The 10,617-nt window shown below is 33.8% G+C and overlaps 1 long non-coding RNA gene across 1 annotated transcript; it reads left to right on the forward strand.

Annotated features, from left to right (window-relative positions):
* Positions 1 to 6,747: 6,747 nt before the first annotated feature.
* Positions 6,748 to 7,729, forward strand: LOC144367035 (uncharacterized). The gene is made up of 2 exons (XR_013426239.1): positions 6,748 to 6,830; positions 7,477 to 7,729. It is a non-coding gene; the product is annotated as an uncharacterized LOC144367035 (long non-coding RNA).
* The last annotated feature ends 2,888 nt before the right edge of the window (positions 7,730 to 10,617 follow it).

Consider the following 10,617-nt stretch of genomic DNA (forward strand, 5'->3'; position numbering starts at 1 on the left):
ATGGGGAAGAGTGTGGAGAAGGAAAGAAGCTCAGAACATTGTCAGGAAGCAGAGAAAGTCTAAACTCAGCTAACCAAACATATACCCCCAAAGGCACGCCCCCAAAGCCCACCTCTTCCTACAATTACCACTAGTCTACAATTAACACTCAGTTAATCTCTTTCAGGGGATTAATTCATTGATTGGTTTGTGACTGTCTTAACCCAATCATTTCACCCCTAAGCTTTCTTGCACTGTCTCACCCATAAGCTTTGGAGGACACCTCACATCAAACCATAACAGGAATTATTTGAGTGGTAACTGAAGGCAGATAGTGTGTGCCTGGAGGAGGTGGGCATTGGGTTCATGTCTTTGGGATATGTGTTTTGTATCTGGCCAGTGAAGCTCCCCTCTGCTTCCAGATTGCAATGCCCTGTGTCACTTTCCTCCACCACACTCTTCCACAACGACGTTTAGCCTTACTTCATGCCCTGAGGAATGGAGCCAGCCATCAATGGACTGAGACTTCTGAAACTGCAAGCCCCCAAATAAATTTTTTCCTCCTCTAAAACTGTTCATGTCAGATCTTTTAGTCACAGCAGTGAAAAAGCTGACTCAAACAATCCCCGTCAGAGGACTGATTCACTGATCTGGTTAAAGCTTTCATAATCCAATCAGTCCACCTCTGAATGTCTCACACATGAGCTTTTGGAGGACACCTAATATTTAAACCATAATATACCTGGAGGAGTCAGTGTGGAGTAGGGAGAGGTGGCTTTAAACTCAATTTGCCTGTATATTTTACTATCAGTATTTGCATCATAATCTAACCAACAATGCCGTTGTCAGAGCATATTAAAGTATAGTAGATGCAGCATAAAAACTAAAAGTCAGAAGAGGACATTACCAGAATCCCATTCACTCATTACAATTAGTTCAGATCATCAATGTATCATGTGACTATAATGCTTCTCAGGGAAAGTCCACTAAGCTTTGCAGGCTTCCATTCAATTTTGCCAAGTTCTAAAAGGAATCTCTATGGCTTCACCCTTCAGGCATCTAGTACAAAACTGAGTTAAGAGACAACCTCGTATCTTGCTATTATATTGCCTTATTGCATAACTCATCTATTATTTCCTTTAGCACTATTCCTTCTTTTTCCATAATATCCAAATTTCCTATCCTCTTCCTTGTTTTATTTTTCTCTTCACCACACTCATTACACTCTTAATATACATTTTCCTTACTCATCCTGTATTGTTAATCTCTTACCTGCCCTACACCAGAATATAAGCTTCATAATGTAAGCACATAAGCTTTATGCATGTTATTTTTGCTTAGCTCTCACTGCCTTTAAGTGGTGCCTGATATATAATAGATACTCAGAAACATGTGTTAAATGAATGAAAGTGGAGGTAAATAGGTACACACAATGTGATACTTTGCCCAGAAAGAAATGTCAATGTCTACATTAAAGTATGTGATAAAGGTGGCATCATAAATCAATGTATAAAGTAAAGGAGTAGTTGACACATTCTTTTGAGACTTTTAGGAAACTGTTGTCAATAAAGTTGATTATATACTCTAAACTCATTTTACACTTAAAAAATACAGAATCCAGATGTATCTAAAAGATAAATACAGAATGAAATAATACATAAGACATAAAGAAGAGTCACAAAGAGCAAATTTATTGAAACTAATAACATGAAATATAAAATTATATACATTGGTATTCTTTTTGGGGGGGACAAAGAATTTTATTTTGTTTAACAGTATTAACTACAACTATAAAAGAAAATAAGTGAAAGGATTAACAATCTGGAAACCTTTGCCAGACTCCCCCAGGGATGGTTTGAAAGAATCTTCAGTTCTTTATTTTATCAAGGATCAAAAACAACATTTACATTGTTTAGGAACTTTTTAAATGTTGAATATTTATTCGTTTACAAAAGTAAGCTTTCTCCCTAATATAGCATGTACAAAACAGCAATCAGCAACTGTTAGAGCTAATACACAATCATATAAATTGTTAAATTGCCTATCTGGTTAAAACATTTATTGGTGACTAATTTGTAGTTACATCTTTAAAATATTTTTATTAATCATAAAATGAAATTTTCATATAATCTTATAAACATCAATAATTATGTCAGTTGTTCACCAATAGCCATTATCTAAATCATGAAATTATTTTAAATATAAAAACAAAAGTTTGATTACATGTTTGTTTTCTAACTCTAGGTTATATACTTGAATGTATATTTTTCATCATTACCTTTGTAATACCTCTGGGTATTAGTGCTTTCAAATCTTAAAGTAAAATGATAGTGATTTTTTTTATAAAATTCTTCCATGAAAATATACTCAAGCTTTGTATAAAGTTTGCTGGCTACTGAAACATGAGCTACTCAGATAGCCTCCTGATTTTATATATCTGGACTGATAAATAGGTTGTTGATCAGTAGATATTTTACAGCTACATTTCCAAATCACTTTGCCTTCATGTTCCAGACATTCTTCTTTGTTTTTTTAAAATTTTTATTCTAATTTGTTTTATATGACAGCAGAATGCACTACAATTCAGAATAAAATAATTGCAACAACTACCACAGGCCCAGGATTGCTATCTTCACTACAGAGTGTCTCATAGTGAGAACAGTGCAATCAAATGACAAACTGTGAACAGCTATGACCAAAGAATTCACAAAGGAAGAAGATGTACAAATAATTTATAAAATTTCAAAGACTCTTCAATTATGTCAATAGTACAAGACATTAACATTAAATGCTAGTTAAATATCTTGTTTTAAAATTCAAACTGCAAAAATGTTTCCATAATACTATTCCTTGCTAACAAAGAAGGGTTGAGAGGCCCACTCACAAATTGATGATGGGAGTAATAATTATTTTCTCAATTAAAGCAAGATTATACAAATGAGTGTAATAAAAACCTCCAAAATATATTCTCTCGATCCATTAAAATAACTTTTTATAATTTTTGTTAAGGAATGAATTAGGGATGTGACTAGATATTTATGTATAACAAAATTCACTAAAATATTTGTTTATAATGAAAAAGTTAAAAATTGTGAATGATTAAATTATGGCAAAATTACATGTTGCAATATTATATAGCCATTAAAATACATCTTGGAAGGTTATTTAATAAAATGGGCAAATGCTCACATTATTAAATAAGTAAGAAAAGGGGACAGTGAATTATATATAAAATAATTATTTATATTTGTGTGTATATATGGAATATATAAATGAAATATATATATGTATTTATGTATGTGTGTATAAAAAAGAAATACGCTATGATTAGTAGCAGTGATTTCTGCATGCTGTTGATTGATAATTTTTCATGCTCGTTTTAGGGCTTTTCTAGGTTTTCTAAATATTCTATAACAACCAGGTATGTTTTTCTAAACAGACAAAAGCAGTACATATTAATAACAATAAGCTTAATGACTACAAAATTATCTCAAGCAAAAGTGTGAGCAATTTTCACTATCCTGCATTCTCTTGAGAAGTTACTTGATGTGTTTTTCCAAGATGTATGCACTAGATGTTTTTTAAAGTATTTATCACAGAAAATAAAAAAAAACCAAATTTTTATTTCACAACAAAACTTGAATTTATTGTGCATACCATGTGCTTTCAGCAAAGGTTCTTAAAATAATGCAGTCCTAAAAATGGACAGGCTGTATGCTCTATTAAAGAACACACACACTCCAGGGAAATCTCAAGTTGGAAGATCTATGTGATCTTAGCACTTAAAGGAAGTCAGCCACTGTGAATAGACACTCACTTCTAGATAGCCTCAGGAGTTCTCAGCTTGCATGACAAATCAACAGAGGGAAAAATCAGTTTTCTCACACAAATATAGAGATATATGCCATACTGCTAAACCTAAAATAACAGCATTGCAGGGTTATAGGTGTAATGGTAATAACTGAAGCCAAGAGCACCCTCTCTGTTGCTAACCAGTTATTCTTTCTTTTATTAAGCCTATATGTGCCAGATACACCCAGTCTTTTATATGTTAAGATGCTAGAGCCATGGATAAGAAGTCATGGAGACATAGCTCTAGATGTTTTTTAAAACTCCAAGTGTAATGGAGCCTCATTTTTAGTAATAAAATTCATAAGATGAAAACTGACATTTTTATTTACATAGTACTGTGTACTTTCACATGTTCGCTATCAACTCCTTTTACTTTAATTTATGTAATTAATTTCAAAGAACTTTCATTTGCTTTTAGACACTTTATAGTTTACAATTTAAAAATTAACTATTTTATGCTAATAAGTTAGGAGACAGTTTGTGGACCATTCCCAAACTGGCATGGCTCAGTAATTAGATATAAAAGTATTTTCCATAACATGCAGTATGGGAAACTTTATAAACTAAAAGTTGCAGAATAAAAATCCTGGACTCTAAAATCCAAATTTATTTCCAAGATAGTAAACAATGAAAATTACCACTTAGCATGTTGAACATTGTCATTTTCAAATTGATATTCCAGGAAATTAATACCTAAGGAACTTCAATATCATAAATATTGCCCACATTAATCATACATAAAATGCATCAAGCAGTCAATAGTAAAAATAGGGTCGAATAATACCAGAAATAGACGAGACATTATTATCAATAAAACACAAAGGGCAGTTTTGAGAAATCCAAAATTCTCAATTATCTATTTTGTATATTTTTTCATTTTAAGTTAAATTAAGGGAAAATAATATTCCCATTAAGTCCACATTCTTTTGAAACTTACTACTCTCTTTTATATCTTATATAACCATTATTTCTTTTGTATATCTGATGGTATATGCTAAGGCTCTGACTTTCTCTTTATGTCAGCAAGGAAAATAGTCCTTTTGTAGAGAACTATACCAATCTGGGTTTGTTTTCAAATATAAACTAAAATCAGGCAGAACTAAACAAGTGCTTTCAAGTTGAAACAGTTGAGAGTGATAGGACGTGACTAGTGCTTACAAAATATAAAAAGGAAATTAAATTTTGTTTTTATTTTTCTAAGATTTTCTAAATCCCACAATGGTTGATCATTTTAACACCCAAAAGCAGAGTTCCTCAAGATGCGAGACCCTCTCCTCCCTTTTCTGTGTTTCCTATCACCTGTCCCCTTTGATGTTATAATGTAAAGCCCTGAACTAGTTCCAAGACCTCTATATCCGTGACTCTGCACATGCTTTCCCATTGTCTGAAGTGAGGAGGGGTGGAATGGTCTATAAAGAGGGCCAAAGTTTGTATTTTGTTGGCCCACATGCCAAAGTCTACCCCCAATTTTAGATTTATTAAACATATCATCAATCTAATGAGTGACTTTCTTAAATTATGCCAAATCAACTCTGGTGATTAGAAAGTTAGTGCCAATTCTTGAATATTCAGTTAGTGACAATTCTTGAATATTTAGCTGAATGATCTCCCAAACTTCTTTTATGGTTTCATTTGTGATGATTCTGTATTTCTTTGCTCTTCTAATAAGATTCTCCCTTCCTTCCTTCCTCCCTCCCTCTCTCTCTTCCTTCCTTTTTTCTTTTTGGCCGTGCTGGGGAGACAACCCAGGGCCTCACACTGTTGTGAGCAGATTCCCCCAGAAAACACCCTCAGTCAGATTTGTCCAAATTGAAGAGTCTTTATTTAGCCAGCTAGTGACTGCCAAGAGCTGTTCAAGGTACAGTGCCCACATTTGTGCACACAGTCTTTTAAAGATAAAAACCACTTCCACCCTGGGCAGGGTTCTACAACTATGCAAAGGAAGCTCCATTACAGAAGCTAAATTTACCAACTATATGGGCTACTACAATGTTACAAATGTCTGTCTGCAGTTGTTGGGGATTTTTCCTTAGGGGTGGGGTTGATATTTGTTGGGCAGAGGTTACAATAATTTTAATTGGGTTAATTGCCCACTCTAACCAAGATAGTTTTTTTTTTTAAGATGGAGTCACTTAGGCTAAGTTCTTAAGTACTACTAACTAGAATAGCTTAACACTACTTATCCTACTTTCTTATAATTCTACCTTATCTTATTGATATCCTTTAGTCTATATGGTGCTTACTGACTAGGCTAGGCTATACCAACATCTGCTAGACAAGAGTTCTACTACTGAGCCACATCCACAGCCCTTCTTTATTATATTTAATTACTTGCACTTGATGCAATATGGAATACTATCTTTCACTCTTAATTAACTCAGTAGTCAAACTTTGCAATAGACTGAGGTTTCATTAGAAATATTAGGTAAACAAATATTAATCCCTCATTATGATCTTGACACCTGGCAAAGGCAAATAAAATCTCAAGATTCTTTCTGGGCAGTGATTATTTCTTCCTTGTATCCTTGTTAGATGAGTTTCCTTATAAAAAATATTCTAGGGAGATTACCTAAGTGAACAGTCTGTTAATTCTTAAAAGTCTGGTTCTTGAATTAGAAAGTGCTTTCAATTTTCTCTCAACTTTCCTTTCCTGCTCTGAATGAATAAAAATAAATCTCTTTTTTGAGGCTCTCTCTTTCTCTCTCTCTCTCTCTCTCTCTCTCTCTCTCTCTCTCTCTCTCACACACACACACACACACACACACACACACACACACACACACACACACAATATTAGCAGTGACATTTTGCAAGAGATTCCTGGCTTGTTCTTTTTTCCTTGTGTTCTCTGAAGAGAAAATGATTACACTGTGACTTACCATTGATTAACTAAAATCATCCAACTATAGAGAGAGGAGAAAGTGCAGCCCAGAAACCATAGCAACCTCTGCGAAAATGATTCCTGTAATGACACTCTTTCAGAGTGTTCAGGCTTCCAGGTGGGCAATTGCTAATAATTTTTGCCTGTAGTACTGGATCATCCACAGTGGAGTTGGCCAGCTTTATTTGTGAGGGACATTCTGATTATGTAAGGAGAGCATATACTTACTGCTGAGATGCAACAACAGAAAAAATAGCTTTTGATGTGTTGTATAATCAAGGAGGGTTATCTATACTCACTCAGCTGCATTGGGAATCTATGTGTCTCTGCAATCATTAATTGATCTCTTAATTTCACTGGATAAATGAGAAATTGGTCTTACTTCAAATGTATTTACCTTTTATGGGACATGGATAGTTCTCCTATCAGAAACTACTGGTATTATTCAAGAGTGAGCATATTAAAATTTGCCACTGGTATTTTAACAGTTTATTTTTCAAAAACATCTATTTGATTGCCAACCACAAAGTTCAATTGACTAGAGGTTGCAGCTCTGGAAATGAAATCAACAACAGTGTTGATACCAACCAGAAAACCTGGGGGAAGGCTAGAAGTGGTTATATTTCTTTGCTTAAATCAATAGATTTTTTTAAAACCCCATTTGGGATAATCTTCTTTACTACATTTGCAAAAAACAAAAACAAAAACAAAAACCCACTTTACTCCTTTTTTTTTAATTTTTTTTTTTAATATTTATTTTTCAGTTCTCGGCGGACACAACATCTTTGTTGGTATGTGGTGCTGAGGATCGAACCCGGGTCGCACGCATACCAGGCGAGCGTGCTACCGCTTGAGCCACATCCCCAGCCCCCCACTTTACTCCTTATACATGCAAAGCCAAAAGAATACAGCAGTCTTCCATCACTGTTGCTCTGGTACTTAATTTGTTCGTGTATGTTGTAACCAACTATCAAAAGCAAATATTGGCATTGACATACAGATTGTTTTAAAGGAAAATTTTTGTTTATTTGGATGCTTTATCCAAAGTTGCACTCTGTTAATGAATCTTGTATGTTAAAGCTTACCAAAGAGACACATTCATTTATTTACTCGCACTTGTTAAAAAATCAAGCATGCAGAGAATAATAAATGTCTAGTGTGTGCAGGCATTGGAACAATCAACATAAAAATTGTCTTCTTTCCAGGAAGTTACAGTCTAGAGATCTTCAAGACTGTTACTGGTTAAGAAATGAATAGGTCAGAGGAGAATTTGCTACCAACTGAAGTGGCTCCAGACCCCTTCCTTCTTTTCCCTGGAACTCCTCTTTTCCTTCTTTTTAATTTTTATTGGCTGCTTAGGCTTTATGTGCTGGTATTTTTATTTTTTTATTTTTTTAATTTTTAATATTATTCTCAAATAAATGGTACTCTCCTAATGGGTAAAGAGACCTCCATCCAAGATCCCCTCTCCCTTTCTTTCTTTCTCTTTCTCTCTCTGCAGTGCTGGAGATCAAATCCAAGACCTCACACATGATAAACACATACTCTACCGGCGAGCTACATCACCAGCCCTACATCTGAGGTTTCTAGAGGCACCAATTAGATTATAAAGAAGTAGGTTTCAGGTTGTGATCAAACCAGGGAACAAAGGTCAACAACTGAGAGAATGTAAGGGTGTAACACAGCTTTAGGAAACCATGCATTTTTAATCCTTTCCATGATTCTTTTTATTTTTCTGTAACTGCTTAATACATTCCATAGTAAGACTTCATTCTGTAGACAGACCATATCTACACACCTTTTCTATATCCACAGTACATAAGGATGCTTACTGTATATTGATTGACCTGACTGGATTGCATTCTCATAATTTAAACGATGATGTGAATGTAAAAACAAATCTGAAACACTGAATGAAACCCATGACTATAGAAAATTATGATGCATATACTTTTAAGAGCTTTTATATCAGCTTCTAGCCTGAAGCTGAGTTTTAGTCATCATTTAAATCCACTTTGGGGTTATGCAAGGCTATTTCTTGAAGCTAAATATAATGATGAATACATAAGTTTGCATTTCACATCCTCCTTTTAAAGAACTAATTTAGCTTATCTCTCAGAAACAGGTTAGATTAATTTAAAATATGCCCTTGGACATTGACTTCTCCAAATGAAATCTGAAAGAGGCCTGGTGCATTTATAAACTGTGCTGATCAAACAAAATAAAAACAAATCATGTAGTGAATAGAAACCATGCTTCTTTCCAAGGGCTTGCTTTCTAATGGTGTATAGTTAATGTCTCATTGTTTACCATTGTTAATTATTGCTTTTAACAAAATCTATAAAATTTCCAGGATGTTCATCAGGGAGTGAAATTTTAATAAATTGTTATGTGAAGGGTTTTCTGAAAAACAAATACATGTTAGGGCAAGAATTCATGTGGGAAGTACTGTGGCTGATCATTTCTTTTGAACCTGATAGTGTTTGTCGGGGAATGGAAAGAGAAAGTGTGTCATTCATATTAATTGATGGGCAGATTATGATTGCTAAAGTTATTCTAGAGATGGTTTTGCCCATATAAGTAAAATTTGTAAAATATGTACTATTAAAAAGTCATGGAAAATGTAAAAGTTTCTGTCAACTTATGCTGAAATTCAGCTAGATGCAGAGAGAGAACTTTGAAAGGGCTGATGAGTCATAAATTACCAAAAAAACTTTTGTATGCATTGGCTTTCATGATAATAAAAATACATTGGTTTTACCTAACCTGTCTATAATGTGCAAATAGAGCTGACTGAGGAGTTTGTTGCTCTTCCCTAGACCTTTTGGCAGAAGACTGAACATCAAGTGCAGGATATTTAGGTGGCTGTCTATATCCCATGTGCTTACATGATTAGACACCCATCAACCAGACATTACACTCAGAGACAGTGAGCACTGATTGACACCTGCCTCAAAGTCTAAAGAGGCTTCCAAGTGCTCTGGTTTAAAGCTTTGAATTAGCTTGATCTGGTTTGTAATCCTGGCTCTGCCATCTACCTGCTTTGTGTCAGTGTGTAAACTACTTATTCTCTATAAAGTCAAGAATAAGCCCTTAGTCTAACATGGTACACAGAGTATGCTTTTATTAATGTGGTGGATTGTTTATTTTTTGTATGGTCCGGAGGGATAGAGAGATGGAGTGGTGTAGAAGCGGAGAGAGATTAACCTAATCTGTTTGTTAGCTCAAGCCAAGAGGTATTGTTTTTGTGCAAAGGTTCTTAAATATCAGTCTGTGGCTCCTTAGATATGATGACCTAGAAAAGTCAGGAGAAATTCAAGGGGAAAAACATTCTATAACTAAAAAACAAAGAGCGAGAAAGAACACCATATATTTAAAAAGCAAACATATAATATTGACCAACAGCTTTCCTATATGTCCACAATTAACAGAACATATAACAGGGGAAGAGTGCCAATTCACTATAACAATGAAACAAATAATAAATTGATTTAACAATAAAGATAGAAGAGTCATTATAAGAAAACTTAAAATATACGGAGATAATTAAAAGAATATTTGTGTATCTGGAAAGTACACAATTCCCCCTGCAATATAGTAAACATATCAAATATTATTAAAATAATTTTTTAAGTTCAAAAAATTATAATAATTTTACTACTTAAATTTACTATTATTTCATTTAAACTTTTTACATTGATATCTTTAAGTGGTATTGATTTGTAGTTTTCCTTTTTTGTAATGTTAAAAATGATACTAAGGGACAGTGACAAAACATTTATTTATAAGGTAATAGAGAACAATTGTACAATTTATTAAAACATATTTTTACAATATAACCTAAGTGGTATGTTACCACTTCATGAATAGACTTCTAGTGGACAGACTAAAAGGCCAGAGAAGAC

Source organism: Ictidomys tridecemlineatus, chromosome 10 (genome assembly GCF_052094955.1).
Source record: "Ictidomys tridecemlineatus isolate mIctTri1 chromosome 10, mIctTri1.hap1, whole genome shotgun sequence".
Classification (NCBI taxonomy): Eukaryota; Metazoa; Chordata; class Mammalia; order Rodentia; family Sciuridae; genus Ictidomys; species Ictidomys tridecemlineatus.